At 41.1% G+C, this 26,361-nt stretch overlaps 1 protein-coding gene and 1 long non-coding RNA gene across 3 annotated transcripts in view; one reads left to right on the plus strand and one right to left on the minus strand.

The window, feature by feature from the left end:
* The window catches only part of LOC115126049 (CMRF35-like molecule 7), a 49,738-nt gene that overhangs the window by 16,725 nt on the left and 6,652 nt on the right, over nucleotides 1-26,361 (plus strand). The gene's annotated exons all lie outside the window — the stretch shown is intronic.
* On the minus strand, nucleotides 18,130-26,169 carry LOC135560049 (uncharacterized). The gene is made up of 2 exons (XR_010458660.1): nucleotides 20,582-26,169; nucleotides 18,130-19,971 (listed from the first exon to the last, which is right to left on the minus strand). It is a non-coding gene; the product is annotated as an uncharacterized LOC135560049 (long non-coding RNA).

A 26,361-nucleotide genomic window follows, 5' to 3' on the forward strand; every position in this document is an offset into this window, starting at 1 on the left:
AAGTGCAGACCGATGGCGGAAAATAATTTTTTAATAAGACTTTCCAGAAACTCATGAAAAAGCACAATATAGTACATTTTGCTACAGGATGGGATTTGAAAGCTTCTGTGGTTGAACGCTTTAACCAAACTCTGAAGGAGCGGATGTGGCGCTATTTTACAGCTCACAACACGCATAGATATATCGATATAGTTCAAGATTTAGTAATTGGGTATAACAATAGTTATCATAAAAGTATAAGGATGAAACCCTCCGAGGTCTCTTCGGAAAACTCTTTTCAAGTCTTTAAAAATCTGTATGGTTTGCTCCCCCTTCGCCGTAAGAAAAAAAAACATTTTAAATTTATTGTGGGGGACTTGGTTCGTATATCCAAGTTGAGGGGTGTTTTCGATAAAAAATACGTGCAAGGATACAGTGACGAGCTTTTCACGGTTACAGAATGTCTGCCGTGCATACCCCCGGTCTACATATTAAAAGATTATGACGGGGAACTTATAGCGGGATCTTTTTATGAGCAGGAATTACAGAAGGTAAAGGTTGGTAAAGACAAGGTGTTTCACGTAGATGAGATTCTAGATCAAAAGAGAGAGAACGGTCAAAAATGGGTGCTGGTCCTCTGGAAAAACTGGCCGCTAAAATTCAACAGCTGGGTATTAGAGAAGGATGTAGTGGAGGCATCAGGGGTTAATTTAAACCCCCATGCATGATAAAATACATCCTCATTCGGGTGTACACCGGAGGGCATAATGGAACACAGCGGCTTCCACCTGACTCTCCCCAGTAATGCGTCCGCACATATATATCGTAATAATGAGAGTTCTAATTATACAACCAATTTTCCAAAGCCTATAGAGTTATCAGAGGCCTGGGAAGTAGGTCTCAGCGAGATTACATACCCCCATAGCTGGTATAATATCAAAGATAAGGACCGGGAATTTTATTTCAAAAAGTTATCGGAACCTGCAAAATTTATTAAGGTTAAAAAAGGGTTCTATAGAACCGTCGACAGGCTCGTCTCCGAGTTGAATGAACGTCTATCGCAGAACAGTATGGAAATATTCCTGATGTACAACCCTATACATAAAAAGGTACAAATCTCAGGAGATGCTTCCGGGGGGATAAAGACCGGAGGTAATTTAGTATACATGTTGGGGATGGGGCCCAATAAATGGACGTATGTGAGAGATAAATTATTCCCATTCCCCGCGGATATACATGCAGGATTTTACAACATATTTGTGTATACCGACATCATATCCTACCAAAGGGTCGGAGACAGCTGTGTGCCACTTCTGAGAACGGTTCATATAGACGGAAAGGACGGCGACATAGTCACTGTCACCTACGACAAGCCACACTACGTACCTGTAAGCAAGAAATATATTGAAAACATTCTTGTTGAGCTTAAAACGGATCAGAACGAAAACATTGAATTTACTTATGGTAAAACGATTGTAAAACTCCACTTTAGACCCACCAAAACCTCTCTACATATATAATATTAGTATTATATATTTTATATACATAATACATCTAAATTAAAATTATGGAACACCGACATCTCGACCCTAACCGGTATGTCACATACTATGTGGATCAAGTGGGTAATGGGTTACCCGGCTATTATGAATCGCCCACCATGTATGGTTCGGGGATCGGAGGGATATTTCGTAACCTCTTTAGGATGGTTTTACCGTTTATGAAGAGAGGCTTCAGCATAGCCAAACCGCATTTAAAATCAGCAGCAAAAAATATAGTAAGTGAGGTTGTCGCCAATGCGATAACCAGAAGGGCGTCACCAGATGTCGAGAGTCAAGAAGGCTCGGGGTTGATGATGTAGTCTCGAAGACCGAAAAAGAGACCTCCGGGTATAAGGCGAAGGCTTGCGCCTAAAAAACGGAGGTTAACGGTTAAAAGAAACTCAGTTAGTCAAAGACGGGGTAAAGTGAGGAGGTCTGGACCAAAAACGGTAAAAAGAATACTCTGAAGTATTTTCTAAAAGAACAAGCACCATGGCTCTTTTACACCGCATGTCCTCTGAAGCTATAAAAACAGAGCTCGATCTTTTCACGGCCCCCTTAACCCAACATTCAGTAGAGAGGTCCAGTTATGTGGAGATAGCCCCACTCTCTGCCATTACAGACAACGGCCCCATAGAGTTTTTCATACCAGGCCACGGTGACAACTATCTGGACCTCAACAACACCTTGGTGCATTTGCGTCTAAAAGTGACCAAAAGAGATGGTACTGATATTGCAAACGATGCCAAAGTGAGTCTCATTAATTACCCAGTGGCCACCATCTTCTCCCAAGTGGATGTGACTTTGGGGGAACGTCTAATCAGTCAAAGCAGTGCCACATACCCCTACCGTGCCATCATGGAATGCTTACTCAACTACTCTGAAGACACTCTCAAGACCCAATTCAGCGCAGGGCTTTTTAGCAAGGATACTGCAGGAGGCTCTATGAAATCGACAGACCCATCCACCGGTGCAAATAAAGGACTGGCCGCACGGGCTCGCTACTGTGCAGAATCTCGAGAGTTTCATCTGCTAGGCCCTATACACTCTGACATTTTCTTTCAAGAACGTTTACTCTTAAATGCGGTTGATTTAAGACTAAAATTAACCAGGGCCAAGGATGAGTTTTGCCTAATGTCTGCAACGGATGGGGACTTTAGCTTAAAAGTGTTGGGGGCCACGCTTTTTATTAAAAAAGTATCGGTATCTCCGGCAGTTCGTCTGGGTCACTCACAGGCTTTGCTGAAAGGAAATGCCCTTTACCCTCTCCAAAGAATTACCATGAAAACCTTTAGCATACCTGTGGGCAGCAGAATCTGCAGTCAAGAAAACCTATTTCTAGGCCCTTTACCGCGATACGTGGTTATAGGTTTGGTTGATCACGCCTCCAATACGGGCAGCTTAAATAAAAACCCATTTAATTTTCAACACTTCAATGCAGAGTATGTCGCTCTGTGTCAGGACGGACGTCAGGTCCCTGCTAAGGCTTTCCAACCGCAATTTAATAACAACATATCTGTGCGAGAATTTTACAATCTATTCCTGGCTACCGGGAGGCATCTAAAAGATCTCTTTACCTATTGACAGAAATGATTTTGCAGAGGGTTACACAATGTATGCTTTCAATTTATCCCCTGATGATGACACCTCAGGAAATCTTTCTGTTTCCGTACACCTTTAGCCTGTACCGTTAGCATGATTGTTTATGCCTGCTCTGATTCAATCTTGGAGGTGAATAGCCGAAGACAGGTTTTAGTAGATTATTATTAAGGATCGTTGAGCAAAGACATGAATACCCAAGAGTTGGAAGGGCTGATGAGCCGACTGATTGGAAAACAATTTTGCGGAGTGTTGGCTTGTGATGAATTACCTATGGAGAAATGGAAGGTGCGGCCTGCAATGTTTATTGTCAATACCCATCCTAAAAACATGCCGGGTGAACATTGGCTAGCTGTGACATTAGAAGAGGAAGGAGGAAGAAAAATCTCAACTTTTTTTGATTCCTATGGCTTTCCTCCCGGTTTTTCACATTTCCCCAAATCTATTAAAGAATTTCTGACCAAAAACGGCTCAAAGATATACTACAACATCAAACAGGTGCAAGATACCCTTTCAACGACATGTGGTCAACACTGTGTATTCTACCTATGCCAAAGAGCCCGGGGAGTTTCTTTTGAAGATGTTATGTCTCTTTATAAGGATGATTTAAGAAGTAATGATAAAGTTGTAGCTTGTTTTGTTAGAAAATATCAAAAGTGTTCAAATGTGTATCCTTTAAGAACGTGTAATCAAGGCATATGCTCACGCCAAATGTTTCAAGAATGCCACAAATGTTAAATTGCTTATTTTTTCAAATAAAATTTATTGAATTTAATCATAGTCATTCAAAAGTCATTCAAAAGGCTAACCACCAAGAGAGATCGGGATTAGGGAAAGGTCCAGAGGCGTTCAGGGGGGTAAATGGGTTATCGTCATTCATTTCATAAGGATGCGAGGGTTATGGGGCATCTTTAGGGGTGCTGTATCTCGGTGAAGGTTTGTGTTTTAAAGAGTGAATCTGTTGCCGAATCTTATAGTTGGATACACCCGAGAGGGGTATGTTGAGGATGGCCAGGGCCTTAAGAAACTGAAGCCACCCTGGAGGTCTTCGGTCATCAGCAACCTTGTGGGCAGATGTGGTACTTTTAAGCAAGTCAAGTATATGTGAACCCTTGACAACAGCACCCTGAAGGATAAACTCTCCTTTGTCGTTCCAAGTAGCTGCCCCATTTGAGTCTTTTAGCTTGTTCATAATGTAGCTAACATTTTTCCTGTTACGTGCCGGAACATGGGTTAACAAGTCATGCATAACTTTATCTTCAACAGGCATTTGATCTTCAGACGGTAAGCTCGCAGGTACAGGCATTACAGGGGCGTGGCTCTCGCGAGGCTCGTCATCTTTTAAAGGGTCCTGTAGGGAATTAGTTAAATGGCCTGTCTCTCTCTCCCCTTGTTTCACCAAGGACAAATACCTTTGCAAGAGGTTTGTGTATTTTTGGACCTTATCATAGGGGTTCAATCCTTTTTGATTCAAAATATCCTTCATGGCCGAATCCAAATCATTTTCCGCTGTTTGTCTGATATTTTCGGGACCCTGCACATGTTTTTTTAAGTCTATCCAACTCTTGTTGTGGCACCAGATACATTTTATTGGCCATCACCCTATGTGTTCAACCACCACGTCGGGCTGCAATAAGGCTGGTGATGAAGGGCACGGCTATACTTAGTAAAGGTAGAATAAAACCGCCAGACTGTTGTATGCTATGTCGTTTCTTTTGAAGACTGACCCTATTATTGGCAAAGAGCTTTATCGCGGTCTTTTGTCTCTTTAATTTTTTAAATTGTGTCAGGGTGAGTGGAATGCGTCCTTTGAGAAGATTCAAAGCAATCTCACATAGGGATAATATGAGATCTGAAGAACAGTGACCCAAGATGGCCTTCCGTTCATTAGATGTAGCCCCAACTAGGCTTCTCAAGAGGGGCAAGTTTCTTTTTAAACGCAGAGACATAGCGGCTACTTTTTTTTAGGAATGTACGCAGCCGGCCACTCCCACGGGAACAGACCGGTTCGTAGCCTCAGGTGTTCTGGAGTATTTGCTTTTAAATCCACGATTAAATAAGAAAATGGCGCTTGGGTAGCGTCCTCGTAGCTTTCCATAAAGTAGGATTTCCTTCCCGGGTACATCTGCTGAGCTAGAGTGTTAATTTGTAGTTTGTCTCTAGGATTTTTGAACAAAACCATGAAATTGGCGTTCAAACTGATGGTGCGGCTATTTTTACCTTGGTGAAACACATTCTGCACCAAGTAAAGCACGGACAGGTTTCTATGAGTATATTGGGTAAACGCTCGGGCAATTTCGGGATGTTCGCTACCTGCAAATAGCATATCGTCCAAAACCAACAGATTGTTTTTATGAGGAGGTAAAAGTTCATCATCAGACAGGGTATCAGGTATTCCTTCAACAAACTTGATTTTTATTGTCTTCAACAATTCATCGTACAGAGGTTGATAACATGAATAACACCACACAACATTATCAGGCTTTTGAGATAACACATGTTCAGAATTCTCTAAAATACTTTTTACAAAACAAGTTTTACCACTATTCGAAGGCCCTGCGATTAAGGCAGAAAATGGTAGTTGCAACCGGGGGTCAAAACCTTCTACAGCAGTCATTATATCTTAAGCTTTAAGACCCCTGTAGCTTGTAGCATAAGTCAACAGCCAAAGGGGTAATGTGGTCCAGTCAGGCAAAAGCAGTCTCTTGTCATAGACAACCCTGAATCTTTTAGTAAGTGGGGCCTTCCTCAGATGGAAGCCCTTTATTATACACAACAATCTTTTTGTAGGAGCTCCTAAATCTCAAAGTCATTATTCCTGTCATTTAGGAACCCCCCTCGAACAAGCGTGTGATTGATTCCAAGTTTACACGCTGGGCATTTTCATAGTTTTGAGTCACTCCTTTGGCTTTCAATACCACGTGGTTCTTTTGCGTTCTAAAAGCATAGCTTTTGCGCCCACAGGATGACCATTCTGTGATATGGTCACCCTCTGCGAGTTCACTCGTTAAGCCACCCAGATAGTTGCTGAGTGGGGGGCTCCAATCCCCTGGTTTGCTTACATAGACCACAGAGTCTGTGTCATGGTAAAGTACCCGCCTCTGAAGCTGCTCCATGAGCTCGTACAGTTCAAGTCGGCCATAGGCCGTGGTAAATGCTGCAAGAAACACATTTACATTACCCGGGGGTAGAACCCACTTCTTGTTACGTCGCCATTGCACCAAGGCAATGTCTTGACTCAAGAATGAAAAATGTGAAATTTCGTATTGGTCCGAAAAAACGAATTCCAAAAATTCTTCAGGGTCTTTAATAATCAACGTTGTTAGCATATTACACCTCTGCGCTAATTTGCCCCAAAGTGAATTGAAGTACAATTTCGACACATTTCGTTTGGTTTTGTTGACCTCTATTCTGTCAGGGTCAAGAAGGATGCCTTCTCTGTCATGATAGTCTTGAATGTACCTGTCTTTACTCTCTTGATCTGTGACCGATGCAGGATAGCCTGAAGCCATTTGCTTACATCTCAAGAAGGTCTACTCTTGAAGTAGGTGTACTCTTTAAAAAGAGTGTCTGATTTCTTTGAAAAGTTCCATACTTCAAAGATTTTGGCCACACGATACCCCATCTCTAAAGCCTTAGAGAATTCAGCTGTGACCCATACACCTGTCAGTGCTCTTTCTTGATCGGTGTGATCACATGGGGTTTGTTGTATGTTTTCACTGCAGGTGCGACAAAGGGGAAAGAAAAGTTTTCCTTGAGGGCCACTATAAGGCAACACAGGTATAAACAAACCCCTTGGGGGGTAGACTGTTGCTTTGATCAGACCAAAATAGTTTTGAGGTAAGTCAAAATCACGATGAATAATTTCAGGATGACCTATAGGATAGCATGAGGAACTCATTATATGCGGATAAAGGGATGTAAAATCTACATAGCCTATTGTCTCGTTGGGTTGCGCTACATACCTCAATGTCAAAGCATTGGTACGGCCGCCATACAAGGCCTGTCTTGGCTCCAGAGGTTCTGGGGTGTCAAAGCTGGAAAGGAATGCTTGAACATGAGGATCAGACTTTTTGAGGGCTGTCCATTCGTGCTCCCACAAAACAACCACTTTTAGACCGTAAGTAGCCTGTAGCGAATCAACTTTGTCTTGAAACTCTTGGTACATCTCCCCCAAAGTCTTTTGGGTTAGGACACACATGTTCTGGGGCACAAAGCAAGATTTGCAACCATGGAAGAAACAACCGTTGTACTCATACACGGTCTCAACCCCGTCAATCTGGGTGTAGCCATCTACATGGTAAGAGCCAAATGCCTTCTCCCCTCGATTCAAAGCATGTTGAATAAAAATGTCTTTATCCTGGGCCATATACTCTAGCCATTGAATGGACCCGCTAGAGTATGACTTGAATTGGCGTCGGTAGTTGTCAGGTGAGGGGATAGCTATAGAGGCTGTAGGCAGATAGTGTGTACGGTATGTTTTCATGCATGCCGATGCAATAGTTGTACAACTCCAGGGGTCAATGCCTGCATCTTTGATTACCTCTTCTCTGAATCTGAGGCATCCTTCACGAAGTATAACCACATCATTGTCACAGTATGATTCCATCTCTTTATGGAAATCAAAGGTGCCATGTCTTACTGTCTCATACCAAGTCATGAATCTCTCACGCTCTTTGGGAGACATTTGATCACATCCGTACATTTCTGGGCTGGGATATGATCCGATATAATGTAGATTCTCCTCAGATGTGAAGAAGTGGGGGAACCAGCCTTTCACAGAGTTTTCAAAACCCAAGGCCTCTGGCATTTGAGCCAATCTCATGGGTAAGAAGCTTAAATTGTCAATGTATCTCTGGTTGAAGGCTGGATCTACAAAACACAAGATTTTACTACCTTGAGCTATGACACTGGGGGCCACACCTTGCTGTATCAAGGGGTTCAGAAGAAGGTAAGAGTCGTAGGCTCTAGCATTGTGCGCTATAAACGTAAAGTTTTGGTACTGTGGTTTTCTAAAATGTTTTAGAAAGAGTAGTGCACAATTGGATCCTTCTGCAGACCACTTTTCCCCCTTGAATGTCATGGTAGATACAAAAATAGGCAAATGATCCCCCGATTGCTGATTTGTCTCAAAATCATAGAACACATATTTCTCTGAATGTTCATCTTCAGCCAAGGGCTGAATATAACACTTGTGTGGCACTTCTTGAACCACTTCAGCGTTTCTGCTTTTCAGCGGCCCTTTACAGATTGGACAATGTATGATTCCACAAACATGTGGTTTAGGGCTATCTATTTTAAGGCTGTAATTGCAATGACATTTTGGGCATTTCTTGTTAATGGCACAAATGCTTACAGATTTACAGACCTTAGGGTGCCATGTTTCAATTTTGTGTTTATCGTAACAGTAGGTCGAACGACATGTGCGATGGCAATCCTCACAGGGGGTCAAGTTTAGGGTCTGCATAGGGCACTCTGCATCCTGACATACCGAACAGTTATAACGGCACGAGTGCCACCCCTTTCGGGTGTAGCCGGTATGGCAGGATGGACACACATAGCGCCTATGAACGCCGTGATGTTGGTAACGGCGTAGTAATGTTCGTTTTGCACATAAAAGTACAGAATCTGAGGGTGAGGTTGGGGGGTGTTTTGGAACTTCAAGAGAGCTGCATTAGCTCTACTGTGGTACAAAACCACAATCTTGATATTCAGAAAGTTTTCAAATTTGACAATGTCTGAGAATGCCACCCCTTCCTGTATACCGAGACCCACCGCCGTTTGGATCTCTCTATCCTTTTGCAATGCCGTCAGATCAGTACATCCGGGGTTAAGTAAATGCGCTAGGCCTATTGCAAAACATAGCTTATTATCGGGATTGTGAACGTTTATGAGGTAGGCCCTTTTATTGCTTATGATTTCGGACTGCATTAGGCTATCAAGCTTCCTTCTCTGCCCACCACCCCCCTGCGGTTGACGTATTATTTGCACTACAAGCTCGAGGGTCCGATCGGCTATGATGGCTAAATTTGACTGAACAAGGCATTCTAGCAGCGCGGTAAATTGTTCAAGATCTGCTTCGCCATTGGGTAAAATAAGAGATACTGTGTTATGCCGGCTATCTCCACAAATTTCCAACTGTAAGACATCACGTGGTTCGCCATAATCTCTTGCCGTCTCTAACAGATCATTTAGAGTGTCCATTATCATCATGTAAAATACAGCATAGTCAAGATTCTGATTCCCCCATAGGAAATTGAAAAACTGTCGAATCTCTGTATTGTTGAATTTATTCCTGTACACAACCCTGACACGTTTATCAAGAACATCTGCCTCCAGATTTATTAGACAATTGTCCAATTCCCCCAAAACATCTTGTGGCGTTTCAGACTCTACGGACCTGGGCGTTACTGGTTGTTCTATCGAGGGTGGGGTGGCTGGCGGCGAAATTGTCTGACTCTCGTTCATCCGATTAATTAAGGTTATGAGGGCTTCGGGAATCTGGGATAACATGTTTTCCTCAACCGCCCCTGACTCGTTCATGCGATTAATCATTTCTAAGAGTTCGGCTGGAATCTGTGTTAATATGCTTTCATCTAACGTTCCTGACTCGTTCATACGTTTAATAACTTCTAGGAGTTCGGCTGGAATCTGGGATAAGAGGCTTTCAACTGTCTCCCCGTGTTGCGTTAGTTCTGCCATTTTTGGATAATTAAGGGTGTTCGTTTTTTGGGTCTTTCTGTAATGGTTGGTGTTACATGTATGATTTTAGCGTCTGTATTTGCGTTTTTTAATGGGGTTGCTGTTTAACATGCGTGGAATTGTTCTATGCCAGAATAACATATCGTCTCTGTACTGTCTCTCAATTAAATCCCCCAGTCGTTTGTATAGCAAAACATTCCTCGATTTCAAAGCCCTGGAAAATAATGTGAAAAACCTTTCTTGTTCGGCTGCAGGTACTGAGGCCGTAGAATTGACTGGGTCGATAAGGTTGGCCGCATCACAGAGTAGCTGGTCGTCAACATCTGACATGTCATTGAAAACAGGTCTCTCGGGTGTTTCATCGGGAATGCTCGGGGCGCCGGAATCCCCCAGCTCTAGATGTATGTGGCCGTCTGTGCCGTTTTTCGCCGGGGCGGAGTCTGAATGAAAATAATACATACAAAATTACGTTATTAGATATAAAAAAATATATGTTAGATACCTAAAAATGTCAAATACCTTTCCGGTATAATAATATATATTAACAATACATAGTTAAAATACCTCTGCTTTTTTGGCGCTTGTTCTGACGAATCGCCGAAACCGGGGGTGTGTGACTTTTTCCCTCTAGCGTTCCAGATTCTGCTGGGCCTGTCTCCGGGCAGTCTGAAAAAACATAATTTGTCCTTGTTTTAACATAGGCTATCAACAGAGCTATAACTAATAAAAAGGCTTATAACTAATAACAAAACTGTATAATGGTCTCATACCGTGTCCCTGGAGCGCCGGCTCGTGAAGCAGCAAGTTCCCTGCCCAACAGTAGTTTTCGGGTGGGCTTGATTCAGAGCAATGTACTTGGGCCACCGCTGCTCTTTGCCTGTTGGGGTCTGGAATATTTCGGGAGGGGGTCGATGTTCCCTGGATTCGCGGTGAGTTTGAAAAATCGCTCGTACAGAACGGTAGAATTGCATCAAAGTCCTGCGTGTCAGATGTCCATAACGCATATAACCATAACCTTTATCCTGGCTGTATGTCGGCTGTAAATACATAAAATAGTTTTTTAAAATAGTACACACTATTTTTTAATTTTTATATATAAATATTCTTGGGTATGTGTTTAATTATAAGGACTTACAACGAAAAAAGGCAGATGGTGATTGCCTGCCTGATTTTTGCTCCTGTGAACCCCCCTCATGCTGTTCCAGATCCGGTAAATCGCATAAAAGCTGCGTAAATGTCGGGGATCCTAGACACCATTAGAAAATATTAACAGTTATACGCTATATCTACACTTTTTTAACCTATATTGGCCTTTTGGCCTGAAATACCCAAATAATTAGGGGTTAATATTACAATAATATTCAAACAAATCTTAAAATATGTTTTTCATTTACTCACCTCCAGAAATATCCATTATGCGAGATTCACTTATTCAGAATATTTAAAAAAAAAAATCTGTCCGTGCAGCTCAATATTCGGGCCTGTATGTTTGCGCTAAAGCAATGCTAACAGCGTTAAAAATAGTTCTGTCCCTAACTATCTAAAATTATGGAATGAGTTTCGAGAGATGTATGCTACACCCCACCCCTGTATGTCTGTTTTAGAGACCCCAAAAGACTTTGAATTCAAAGTACCGTTCTGTCTGCATTGGTTTGCTAGAATCCCTGTGTGTTGATTAGATATCAGTGTTTAACCCGGGCTGTCGGCCTATATCTTGACAGGCCATATGACGGATAATGTAAACCTTGGTTTCAAACGATTCTCTACAGATAGAGCTCTGGGACCCCGGGTTGAACCCACACCTTAGGGTTTATGTAACACACACATACACACCCACTCCTGTTGCTACGCCACAAGCCCACTCACACACACACACACCCTCTGATTCTATTTTACTTCGCGACAGAGCTGGAAGACGTTGTTAAATAGGCTTTCCCATAGTTAAAGGGTGAGATACCGTTTTTTAAATTCCTTTTATTGAATTCCAAAATATTTCATACAACCTTTAAGACATGTTTGAATTAAGTAACACATTTGAGTAATATTTAAACATGCATCACACGTGTTTTATGTTAAAAAAAACCTTGGAGGCCGGTCTTTGTACATTATTACAAACTTTAATCAAACGTTTGTAAGTCGCTCTGGATAAGAGCGTCTGCTAAATGACTTAAATGTAAATGTAAATAACATACCCATGTAGGAATAGACTAATACATGTTTAATAATACATGTTAATAATACATGTTAATAATACATGTTAATAATACATGTTAATAATACATGTTAATAATACATGTTAATAATACATGTTAATAATACATGTTTTTTCAGATCTTACAGTTCTCTGCGCCAGACCCTAGTGTGAGAGAAAAGAGCGCTACCCCTTAGTTAAATGGGGGCTATACATTTTCAAAATGAACACCTACATTTTAACACACGTTATAATTCAACATGTTTTACTATTTCTTCCAGATATAGGGGTCCTGTTAGCCCTGAACATTATCCGTTTCCAATTCCCCATCGCAAAGTCTTTTCCGCGCTCCGTCGAAGCTCTGTCCACTTTCCATCCAGGGATAGATCCGCCTTCGACCTTGTTGTTGTTCCGGGGTATGTCTCAACGATAACCTCGGCCATCGCCGTAATTGTTCACGATTTTCGAAAAGACTGTCCAGCTTATTCATCAGGGTTCGGAAAATGTGGTAATCGCGCCATTTAAAACGGAACATTATTTGAAAAAAATGTACATCCTTGCATGCTTTGGAGGATACATATGAACTGACCGTTTTCGTAGCATTTGCCCTATCAAATTGTTCACATGCTAAAATTGTCACTCTGGAGTCCGGGGTATAAGCCATTGAAGGTACTCTTAGAGCCATCAGATCATTTCGTCCACAGACTTGTTCTTCCAACGCATATCCGGGCAGCCTTGAAGCACTCAGGGCGCGTTCCATTTGACACAAAGCTAGCCTTATTTTAAGCCATTCTCGCATCCTTAGCGCTGGAGAAAAAGGCTCGGGTTCTGCCCGATAAATGGGTTGGGACACGCTGTCTGTGAATATCTTAACCGTAGATTCCTCCGGGTTGAATATGTACGAAATATGTCCCTCGCTTGTACACAAAAATCCTTTAAAACATTCTGGAGCCTCAAGCAAAATATCCTCCAGGCTTTTGGCGTTGGATTCATGACATGAGCTGCAGAGCACTCCGAGAATTCCCCTTGTAGACATATTTTAGATGTTTAATATTCAGGTCTTAAAAATGGCTTGTTCTGGACATTTATAAAGCCTAGGTCCCAGATCCATAACCCTGGACATTCCTGCTTCATAGATAACAACCATAAGGGAGATAAAGCTGGGGGTGGGAGACATACACGGTCCCAAAAGTTCAAACACTCAACCCCCACCCTCCCCAGTTCAACCAACCCCCTTAGACATCAAACACCATGACTACTTCAAAGCATACCATAGAGATATAAAATAACACACACCCTCTAACACGTGAACACATGAACAGGGGGGGACGGGCCGGAGGCCCATATTCAGACATGTACACGTCATCATGACGTACGGTCATCAATCAATCATTTTGACCCGTGCCGTCTACTGTATTTTCTCTTACATTCCTCTATTTTACAGCCCTATGCTTTGGCTCTGCACTTAGCTCAATATGTTACTATGTATGTGTGTCTTTATCTCAGAGCAACAGACTATGTGTCTTCTCTGTCATTCCTTCTGCATCTCTACATCCTAAAAATATGCGAACTATGTCTATTGGTCATCAGTTAGTCATTTGACTGACCCCCTCCTTTGTATATCCCTCCGGCCTTGGTATGTCCAGCTATCCTAGCACCTGTGTCACCTTCCCTTCATGTAGTCTGTTTTTAGTGTTCAGCTATTCTATACATCTTATGCATTTGTCTATGTGTTATATTTGCTCCCACAAATCCCCCCTCTAGGGCTAAATAGCCCCATAATAATACAAATATAACCCTAGGATGGTGAATGAGAATACCTGTGATAGACAATAAAACATAAAAACAGAGTCAAATATATAAACCAACTGGCCCAAACATCTCTAGTATTTCATAAGAGTAAAAGATCTAGTTAAGTATAGAAACAATAAAAATAATATATTACATTTTGTTGAAGCATGAGCATGTAAGTACATAACCTCAGGCAAGGCTATCTCAGTTTATGTGAAAAAATATATAATAAAGCAATGAGTATAACAACAAATTGAATATGAGAAAACACTAGGCCTACACGCAGTTGCAAATAAAAGTAACACAACATCATTCTAACTGTAAGCATTTCAACACAATCCTCCCTTTCGGACACCTCTCCAACAAAAAGTGATACCAATCTCTGTTAGAAGATTAAAACCTGTTGCTTCTACTCGGGACGCTTGCGTCCCAACTAGAGCTCTGGAAATGCAAATGCGCTACGCTAAATGCTAATAGTATTAGTTAAAACTCAAAAGTTCATTAAAATACACATGCAGGGTATCGAATTAAAGCTACACTCGTTGTGAATCCAGGCAACAAGTCAGATTTTTAAAATGATTTTCGGCGAAAGCATGAGAAGCTATTATCTGATAGCATGCAACACCCCAAAAGACCCACAGGGGACGTAAACAAAATAATTAGCATTTCGGCGTTACACAAACCGCACAATAAAATAGAAAACATTCATTACCTTTCACCATCTTCTTTGTTGGCACTCCTAGATGTCCCATAAACACTATTTGGGTCTTTATTTCGATTAAATCGGTCCATATAAAGCCTAGATATCGTTATATGTAGACTGTGTGATAAACGAAAAAAACATCGTTTCAAAACGTAACGTCATTTTTTTAAATTCAAAAAGTCGACGATAAACTTTCACAAAACACTTCGAAATACATTTGTAATGCAACTTTAGGTATTAGTAAACGTTAATAAGCGATAAAATTCATCAGGAGGCGATGTAAAGATCATTAGCTGTCCGTCTGGAAAAATGTCCGGCTAGAAACTCAACGAAAATATCCGGTCCTAGACCGGATTAGATACGGTGTCCTGTATGTGTTTGACCAAGAAAAAACTGGAAGGGAAATGACAAGACTCTAGACACCCTGTGGAAGCTGTAGGTACTGCAACCTCAGTCAATTAATTGTGGTTCACGTTTATCAATGGGTTCAAGTAGCGCATGGATATATTTTCCCCATTTTCAGTGATCAGTTTTTCCTGTGCTTTTCGATGTAAATGCCGTTCTGGTAAAGCCACAGCAGTGATTTAACCAGTTTTTTAAACGTCTGAGTGTTTTCTATCCACACAGACTAAGCAAATGCATATACTATATTCCTGGCATGAGTAGCAGGGCGCTGAAATGTTGCGCGATTTTTAACAGAATGTTCAAAAAAGTAGAGGGTCGACTGAAGAGGTTAAGGACATGGTCCATAGACACTTGTAACCGGGACATCCCACTGTTACCTATATGTGTTTTGAAATGATCCTAATATGTAGAAGGCAAAACTAGCTTTTTAATTAAAAGAAATCAGATATATTCATCGACATACCTATAAAAAATATTCAACAAAACATACACTAACACAAGTCCATGAGCAAAAATAGATATATTAAAACCATACATAGTACCCCTGTATTTACTATGGAAAATAGCCTTTTTGTAGATATGTATCAGTAGACTTTCTTATAAATTCGGAATGGCAGTATATATAGGTAAATCATCCCTATGAAAACCATGGCAAGCATAACCACCTCCAGGGACCACTCCATACAGGCAGTTTGGATTACCAAAGGGGCAGTCAAGGGTTCCACCAACCGCATTGCATAACTGTCCATTTACATCAGTATAGTGGCCTGGACTACCCGGCACAGGATTAACTATCACCGGAGGGTCAGCTCTACTCATGGACATCTGTTTAACCGTTGTCTGGACCACAAATGATTTCACCAAGGGTAAAACACAACAAAACACAATACCCAGAGCCAATACCCCCCCCCCCCCAGCATAATGGCCATCCAGCAAACATAGCTCCCCATTTTCCCAATGCTAAGTCCAACCAATCCCAAACATGAGAGTCAAACCCAGCATTTACCTTAACCTCTGCTCGTAAACCTTTAAGTTTAGCCATAGCGATTGCAAAGGATCCATTAGGCGCAGTGTTATTGGGAATAAAGGTGCAACAATCATCCCCGAACATAACACAAACTCCACCCTTCTCTGCCAAAAGCCAATTGAGAGCCTGTCTATTTTGCCAAGACATTTTACTGGTAGCCTGTACCTGTTCCCCCAACGCCGTTAGAGCCGAGTCAGTAGTTAATGAATCTCTGTTGGTTATTTTTTTTATTTTATTTTATTTCACCTTTATTTAACCAGGTAGGCTAGTTGAGAACAAGTTCTCATTTGCAACTGCGACCTGGCCAAGATAAAGCATAGCAGTGTGAACAGACAACACAGAGTTACACATGGAGTAAGCAATTAACAAGTCAATAACACAGTAGAAAAAAAAATGGGCAGTCTATATACAATGTGTGCAAAAGGCATTAATACAATTTTGCAGATTAACACTGGGGTGATAAATGATCAGATGGTCATGTACAGGTAGAGATATTGGTGTGCAAAAGAGCAGAAAGGTAAATAAATAAATAAAATAAAAAAACAGTATAAAAACAGTATGGGGATGAGGTAGGTGAAAATGGGTGGGCTATTTACCAATAGACTATGTACAGCTGCAGCGATCGGTTAGCTGCTCGGATAGCTGATGTTTGAAGTTGGTGAGGGAGATAAAAGTCTCCAACTTCAGCGATTTTTGCAGTTCATTCCAGTCACAGGCAGCAGAGTACTGGAACGAAAGGCGGCCAAATGAGGTGTTGGCTTTAGGGATGATCAGTGAGATACACCTGCTGGAGCGTGTGCTACGGATGGGTGTTGCCATCGTGACCAGTGAACTGAGATAAGGCGGAGCTTTACCTAGCATGGACTTGTAGATGACCTGGAGCCAGTGGGTCTGGCGACGAATATGTAGCGAGGGCCAGCCGACTAGAGCATACAAGTCGCAGTGGTGGGTGGTATAAGGTGCTTTGGTGACAAAACGGATGGCACTATGATAGACTGCATCCAGTTTGCTGAGTAGAGTGTTGGAAGCCATTTTGTAGATGACATCGCCGAAATCGAGGATCGGTAGGATAGTCAGTTTTACTAGGGTAAGCTTGGCGGCGTGAGTGAAGGAGGCTTTGTTGCGGAATAGAAAGCCGACTCTTGATTTGATTTTCGATTGGAGATGTTTGATGTGAGTCTGGAAGGAGAGTTTGCAGTCTAGCCAGACACCTAGGTACTTATAGATGTCAACATATTCAAGGTCGGAACCATCCAGGGTGGTGATGCTAGTCGGGCATGCGGGTGCAGGCAGCGATCGGTTGAAAAGCATGCATTTGGTTTTACTCGCGTTTAAGAGCAGTTGGAGGCCACGGAAGGAGTGCTGTATGGCATTGAAGCTCGTTTGGAGGTTAGATAGCACAGTGTCCAATGACGGGCCGAAAGTATATAGAATGGTGTCGTCTGCGTAGAGGTGGATCAGGGAATCGCCCGCAGCAAGAGCAACATCATTGATATATACAGAGAAAAGAGTCGGCCCGAGAATTGAACCCTGTGGCACCCCCATAGAGACTGCCAGAGGACCGGACAGCATGCCCTCCGATTTGACACACTGAACTCTGTCTGCAAAGTAATTGGTGAACCAGGCAAGGCAGTTATAGTTATAGGTTATAGTATATATAATTAATCCACTCTAAGTTCTTATTTGGTGTTATCCACAAAAATATAGATTCAAATCCAGATTTAACTTCATCTCTTGCCTTGAACTCCCGAGGCACCCCTCTAGGCTGTCCAATTGCATCAAGGTATACCTTAGTGTCTTTCTCATACGCCCTCTTAACTCTAGAGTTAACATAGTCATCATGGGGTGATTTAATAATGGTTACCTGTTGAATTGCTCTAACTAAGGTACAAAGACCCGTCCATCCATCTGGCAGTACATTCAACAGTTTGTTATTTCCACACATCCAGAAACTATCCGCAACACCTCTGTCCTGATTTTTTAGCATAATAAGAGATGGCGCAACCTGAGTTATTTTACCACACAACCCTTTTCTATTCGCTATCAACCCTTTATCTTTATTTCTACGAGCCCCTGCAGTCTCTAGTACACAAATAGTATCACATTCTACAGTGGTGTTTCCTACATCAATACCTTCGGTGTTATGGCTGTAAAAACATTCATATATTCCTTTAATCACAGTACTTCTGTCTAATTGAGGTCCATTTAATTCAGTTTTAATGTTATAGGCAGCACAATCCTTGTCTCCCAACCCAGTCACGTTCAACATGGTTCTTCCTCTAGTGCTCCCTTGGGCAATCCTACATTCTATGTCACACAAGGGAATAGAATACTTTCTGTTGGTACAATGATCATTTTTCCAAATTGCACAGTCTTTAAATGATGCTGGTTCAGGAACTATTATGAGATCCGACAAAGGAGATTTACTACACAATACACAATTGTCCATTCTGTGCTTGTTTGCTGTATACTTAGCCCATTTGTACCATTCGTTTTTCACCTCTTCTTCCTGTGTAGTGTCCTTGAACGGTTCTGAGCCTGATACATCTATATCTGTCATCTTTGCAATGTTCTTGTCTTGAGGTAGGTCACTAGAGTTTGTAAAAAAAATCCAAATGTCAGTAAAGAACCCTCCTGGTTCTGATGCTTTCTAGCTCCCACAGGCTCTTCCTGTTTAGGTATTGGCGTAAGACAAATTCTGAATGACTGAGGAACTACTCCCTTCAGTCAATCTTGTTCTCGTTATTTCACCTTCAACTGGTTCAATCTGATTCATGGTGAGCACCCACTCTTCCACACATTTGATTAATGTCAGGTCACATCCTTTGGGGTCCCAAACAGCTTCTCCCTTTGTTATATGATGCGTCCATCCACAGAGTGGCTCCTCCGGTACAGGTTTCTTCTTCCATACAGAACCTGTCCTTTGTGGCGGAACATGAAACTTAAACCTGTCAAAAAAAATCCTGTCTTTTCATCTTGTTCAACAGGTTCCTCTCTTCTCTTCCTGTTTTTATCATTTATCTTGATCGTGAGTGTATGCATCATTTCCATATTGTCCTTAGTTGTTCTCACTCTACCATTGTCACTGTTCTTTTGTGGTCCTAATTTCAATTGTTCATTATGGACACCAGGTAAGGGCTGAAAAGTCAATTGTGGGGAAATCCCCATTTCTTTCATCTTGCAAGATTTCTCCTTCTGCTCTTGGTAATGCTTCTCCTCCACTTTCTTCGCCTGTTGTTCCCTCCTCAGGCCGAACTTGGCTTCCATCTGGGAAGGCGTCCATTTCAGGGAAGAGATGTTCCCATTCTTTAGGCGATACCTTGGGGTCCCACTGTAGAGGGCTTCCGTCAACAAGGTCTGCCCCAACAGGTAAATCATCAGGAGTAGCAGACATGTTTACCCCCCACTTCTGGGCTTTCTGGCCGTACTGGAGGAAACTTTGGTTATTTGTCTCTTTTCTTTTCAGGCTCTTTTCCCCTGGTGCTTCTTCGGAGTGCGTTAGTTGATGCACTCGTTGTATCTGGTCTGCCATTTTCTTGATTCCTCCCCGGCGCTTTGATCGTTTCCGCTGCTCCTGCTCCCTCCGGGGTCCCGCCTGGTGAATCAGCATCCTCTGTGTCCTCATCTCTGTATGATTGTGTCCTTCTCTCCATCAGGGACTCGGGTGCAGTGGTTTAGATGATACCACGTCTTGCTTCCTTTCACTTGGACGGCCGTGTTTGTGGCTGTTGCCACCTCTTAGGGTCCTTCCCTCCTCGGCTGATCCCACTTCCTTCGGAACACTTGAACGTAGACTGGATCTCCTGGTATCACTGGGAGAGGTCCTTCTGGTCCCCTTGGATCATCAGATGTGGAACCTCTCGTCCTGGTTCAGGTTTCTGCCTTCTTTCTGTGGGGCATTCATACTTAAAGACTTATGGCCTCTGTTCTACGATTACACCATACATTCTCTTACTTCCATCACTCATCACACAAACTGACATTCCAGCTGAAGCTGGCGAACCCTTCTCCATCTGGTTTCCTAAACATAAGACTTGGAAAACAAAAGACAAAACATAACAGTATTGACAATGTTATGTGTTATGCATGACTGTATTCATGAATACTTAAATCTGAGACCATGACAATTCCCACTCTCTCGTCACCTGACTCTATGCCTCCAGGATACTTTTCTGCTGGACTCCACAAAAATGGAGGCCCTAATTAGCTTCCTCGTGCTTTTATCCAGTCTTCCCCTTTCGGCCTTAAGTTCTGAGAGGTGTTCTCAAATCATGTCATTTTTTACTTAGTTCCCCATTTGCTCTATTTCAACTGATAAGCATGTGCATAACCTTAATCAACATTATTTCTTCTTGAAGTAATTCAACACTGAATGGGCTTCCACATTGAGCCTTCAACATGTGGTTTAGAGTACAACTACCCTAACATCTATCCTTATTCACATGATACATTATCAAATAAAACAAATAACCCCCAAACTCAACCCAGTATGTCTACAGTGGAATCTAGTCTCTCTCTCTCTCTCTCTTTTGTTTTGTTTCACGTCCTCTGTCATGGTGTTTTCAAGCTCACCCATTATTCAGCTGGACCTTACTTCTTGTGAAACTTATGCACCCATCAAAGAGAGACATGACGATCTTTACCACTGCAGGTGCTGTAAGAAGTATATCCCCAGCCTGGTGTATCTTGACGTACACTCAGTCTCCAGAATTCAGCCCATGCCCTTCCATCTGGCGTCTTATGTGCTGTCTTTTCCTGGGGATATACACAACTAACACATGGGTTATTTCCTGACAACAGACTTTCTTAAATAACAGCCCTATGTAAACATTCTGTTATGTAAACATTCTGTCTCAAATACCTGGCCTCTTGCCACAAAAATATTCATAATGATAGCCAAATTATGGCACCTACAGCAACTGCTGTAAGAATAACATGTAATCAGTCAAGTGTCTTCCAGTTGAAAGAATATCCAATCCTAACAAAACTAAGTCCTAAGCTTCTTCAAAATGCCACTACTTATTACTTTTACCATAATCTAGGTATGTGTAATGTTCTATCTATTTTTAGAATTTTCCCTATATTTTTACAAGACCAACTGTCCTTCCTTTTCTGTGAATTATCTTGTCTATCAATATACATTGTTTCTAGAAATAACACCCCCCCTTGTTACCATAACCTTCATATGAGCCCCCAATGTAGTTACAGTTTTTCTAACCCATAACACATAAGTCACTACTGCTAATTTCCTTCCATAGTTTGATACATACTTAAATATTCTTAAATCATTTTTAGTCAATTTATATCAGTCTCCTCTCAGAAAAAATATATTTTCCTCAAAACAAAAATAAATTGACCAAACAAGAAAAATAGTAAAGTAAATTATAATAACTGCATATTTGCAATAAATTACCACTATTTGTAATGTCTTTTTCATCCTTGGGTGTTATCACACAACAGACTATACTTTTTATTCAATTACTTATGTCATTCCAATGTATCCCTCCAATTACAATGATATTGTAAAATAAAATAATCTAATATTCTGCAAGTTCTGTCAATCAACCTGTCTCAGGATTAGTTTCCAGAGTTTTCCTAGGCCTAGTAAATTTAAACAGTCCTATAGCCAAAACATAACTAAATGTTGTTTATAAATGGTCCAATCCAATATTCAGGATAACAGTCCTTAGTGTTTACTTTAACTCAAATTTTACCTACTCAATTTAATACATCATCCCTTTAATAATTAACATTATACTAACAACTTTTAGTACCAGTAATATCTATTTTACCATGCGCCCTTTTGCCTCTGTTTTTCTGTCATGAGTGGCCTGATACTAAAAGGTCATTACCCCAATCCCCTTTAGTCTTTCTTCTCCCAGACACATATCATTCCAGATACAGTTCACAGGTCATCAGACACAGTTGTCCCACACTATTCAGCCAGTAGGGTGGGTTTGAGTTTCACACACACTTGTTGTGGTGATAGTCTCTCCCAAGCATTAATGCATTCTGACATTACATTTCCATGATAACTCCCTTATTCTACTGGCGACCTCTCAGATGAGTTACAGATGATGTAGTTATCAACATAACCCTTTCAGAAACTCCCACTCCAATAACCTATTTACTGTTATCCATTGTTTACATATATTTCCATTTTATATGTAGAATGAACAAAGCACATTTTGTATTTACCCAAAGACCATAACCTCAGGGAACTGATAATTACTCCTATAACCCCATGTTAAATGAAAATAAACCAATTTGAATAACTAGTCAATTCAAGATTACAACTCTTCATCTTTTTCCCAAGGAAATAATGGAATTTCAAAGTGATGGTACACTTTGAATAGAGACTGGTGTTTCTCAATCATTTTATAATTAAATCCCACCTGTTCCAACAATTTCTAGTGAAGTTGATCAGTCTTCACTGGAAATTCTTAGGGTTCAGGGCATTTGACACCATTATAATGTTTTCACTCTCTTTTCTTTAGAAACAGCTTAAATACATTTTCAAAAACATTTACCCAATTTGAAACTGAACTGAACAAAAACCCCTCCAAAGGAAATCCACTCTTGTATATAGGCCAAGAATATACATAAGCTGGCCTCACTTATCCGGAACTCCAGTTATAGCCTTAACCAGATACTAAGACTTTTAAAAATGGCCGAATATCTCTAACTGCTTTCCTCAGTACCACAGTCTCCAATGACCAGAGAAAATGTAACCCCTTTTTTCTGGAACAGAAATGTCCATTTCGTTAACGTTCACAATGTTACCTTTTAAATCAGCAAGCCAATAGTACTACATATATACTTTATTCTCTAAGCGTCTTAGCAGTTTCAGAAAATGACGCTATGTCTAACAAAACTAAAATCCCCTTACTTTTCCTGAGCATGCGATAAAAGTTTTAGCCATGCACAGAACGCATAGTTCCTTCCTGATCGGTTATTTGACGCTAACAACAACTTCCTCCACGCATTTTATCACCATTGAAACCGCCATTTTAATGCAAAACGACTCCAAGTGGGGCTATTTGTAAATTACATCGGTACCTTACTAGAAGTTAGGTAAAACATGATCTAGTACGTATTTCATCACATATAAACTGTACTCTCTATGAACCACTTATTGATCAATCAGATTCTATACACCGCTTGGTGAAAATTCCATTCTGACTAACCTCAAAATGATTAGTTGTTGTTCTTTTGAAAAGGGTGCAAAGTCCTGTATATCGGCATTCTCTGCTACCGCATTCCAGTGTCATCTTACACTCAAGTTCCCCCACACTAGTTAGCCCTGATCTACAACTTCTTACGCTTCCCCCATCGTAATGTATTTCTGATGATAGAATGTTAATTAACATTAAAACGCTGGTAAGTTAAGCTTCTTGTTATGGTTTTATGTGATTGTTCCAATTCATTATTTTATTTATCCTGTTTACCGGGTAATGTTGCCCTACATTATACGGTTTGCTCCTTCATATTCAAATTGAATTGGTAGAATTAACGTGCGCTTCTTTCAGCGACTCTATGGCTTTATTAAATCTCGCTATCTCTATATTCCAGGGAGAAACAGTCCGTTTGTTTCCATGCCACTATTTATTTCCCCTAAACACTCCCATCGCATTATACACTTTATTTATTATCTTCCAAGGTAGAGCTACCCTACTTTCCCAGATAATAATTCATTAGTCACATCACTTAATACCTCCTATTAAAACCTACTCTATAATGTCTACAACTGTATTACTGCTTAGTTTATTTTACTGTTTAATTCCTGAGGCTGTTTTTAAATTACAGCTTCCTATTTTGTTTACGGGGCTCGTGATATTTTTAATGTGTTCTAGACTTCTCACTTTATTCTAGACCGCCTAGATTTATTTTAGCCAGTATATTTTAGTCTATCTCTATATTTTTTAAATTATTTCTTCCTACTTCGCATCCGTTTTATACTATCCGGGTAATGCTTCTTTAATTATTTGTATTACTTGTTTCGACACCTTTTCATTATTCTTACCGCAATCGCTTATTTTATTTTGATGTTCCTTACTTTTGTTCCCTCTACCTAATAGTATTTAAACTATGATAGGGATCACTCTGTAAATGTATTAAGCTGATAGAGGATCACTTTTGGCCAGTCAGAAGAAATCTGACTATATACTCTGTCACAGGAGGGCTGCGCACCCCCTCTTCTGAACGTTCCGTCTAACCACATCCAACTTGTTCCTATCTTTACAGTTCTATCCTCACACAGAATTGTATTACAACATCTTTCTCATTCATTCATTCAATACTTTTGTTTTGACCTAAAAACAAACCAGTCTCTTCCTCTAGACTTAATTCACTTCCCACAACATAAGTCTAATTTGACCGGATGACAAGCATTCTCTAAAAACAAAACAGTCTACTACCTAACTTAATTCACTTCCTCAACATAAGCTGGTGTTATCCTATATGGTTTTTCACTCATACCCTTCGTTTTTTACCTAAAAAACGACCTATAGTCTATTACCTAGTTTAATTCACTTCCTCTACATAAACAGGTATTATCCTATAGGATTTTTACGACATGACAAGACTACTGTCTAATCGGATCAGCTTGTCTTCATATCCTATTCATCCACCCCGTATTGATCTTTATTCTACGTTAGAGCAATATCGTGGCGCGACCTACTGTTTGTAAACCCCCGTTTAGCTAGACGGAGCGTTTTATATTCGCAGGATTTCCTTTTTCAGTTGAACGTCGCACAATCAGACTAACGTTCTAAAATATTCACCCGTAACAGACCTTCATTTCAAAGCGGTAGCCATGTGTATCTATTGACTAAATACCCATCCGTACAGACCTTTTCCTTGAAGCGGTAGCCATGAATAGTTTATCTATATCTTTAACGTCGCACAATCGGGCTAACGTTCTAACATATTCACCCGTAACAGACCTTCATTTCAAAGCGGTAGCCATGTGTATCTATTTACTAAATACCCATCCGTACAGACCTTTTCCTTGAAGCGGTAGCCATGAATATTTTATCTATTCTACTACTTATCTATTTTCTAAATATATAAACAGACGGCTGTAGCCCTGTGCCTGATTCCAATCACTCTGCCAGAGAGCGCTAACCAGTCAGCTCACACAACAGTCCCCTGCGAATGACTCAACGAGCAAAGTTCACAGCCCCCGCTTATTTATTCACCAAACATGCACATTCATTATACAGTTCCCAAGTTTACACACATGCATGCAATTCATTGAATTCAAAAAGTTCTTTCGTTTCTATAGTTTTTAGGAAATTTGAGAGAGAGACCTACTTGACGTTCCTCTTGCTGAGGCAGGATCTCTGAAGCGATCTACGCAAACATTTCACTTTTGTAAATACTTTGCTTACCTTTTAATAGCTGGGTGGCCACTCTTGTTTGCCTAGATCGTCCAAAGACCCCGCCGTCAGCCAGGAGGCCTCGGCCCCTGTCACTCCTGGAAAAGCTCGCCAAATCTGTGGCGGAAAATCGGATCAAATACAACGCATACCAGAACTTTGTGAAATCAATCAGGCTTTAATACAACAGTATAGCAAGCCGGAGTGCCCCGCGGAACACACACCTTTTCCAGAGCCCTGGCTCCAGTATTTATCCACATATTGCATATGAGCCCATCCCACATGTAAATTACGTTACATTCCAATCCGTGCATCCTGCTTGTTCAGCTCAATAACGCCCATACCTGCTTTCCGTCAGATTATAATGATGACAAGACCCTTGCTTTGTTCCTGCACTTAGCTAAATGCATTCTTTTGTTTGTGTATTATCTAGGATCAGCAGACTATGTGTCTCCTCAGTTTCTAGCGTGTCCAGCTATACTAAAAATACTATACATTCCTCTATTTTACAGCCCTATGCTTTGGCTCTGCACTTAGCTCAATATGTTACTATGTATGTGTGTCTTTATCTCAGAGCAACAGACTATGTGTCTTCTCTGTCATTCCTTCTGCATCTCTACGTCCTAAAAATATGCGAACTATGTCTATTGGTCATCAGTTAGTCATTTGACTGACCCCCTCCTTTGTATATCCCTCCGGCCTTGGTATGTCCAGCTATCCTAGCACCTGTGTCACCTTTCCTTCATGTAGTCTGTTTTTAGTGTTCAGCTATTCTATACATCTTATGCATTTGTCTATGTGTTATATTTGCTCCCACAAGAGAGATGGAGGGAGAGAGAGATGGAGGGACAGAGAGATGAAGGGAGAGAGATGGAGGGACAGAGAGATGGAGGGACAGAGAGATGGAGGGAGAGAGAGATGGAGGGACAGAGAGATGGAGGGAGAGAGAGATGAAGGGAGAGAGAGATGGAGGGAGGGAGAGAGAGATGAAGTGAGAGAGAGATGGAGGGAGAGACAGATGGAGGGAGAGAGAGATGAAGGGA

Source organism: Oncorhynchus nerka, linkage group LG15 (assembly GCF_034236695.1).
Source record: "Oncorhynchus nerka isolate Pitt River linkage group LG15, Oner_Uvic_2.0, whole genome shotgun sequence".
In the NCBI taxonomy this organism is placed as follows: Eukaryota; Metazoa; Chordata; class Actinopteri; order Salmoniformes; family Salmonidae; genus Oncorhynchus; species Oncorhynchus nerka.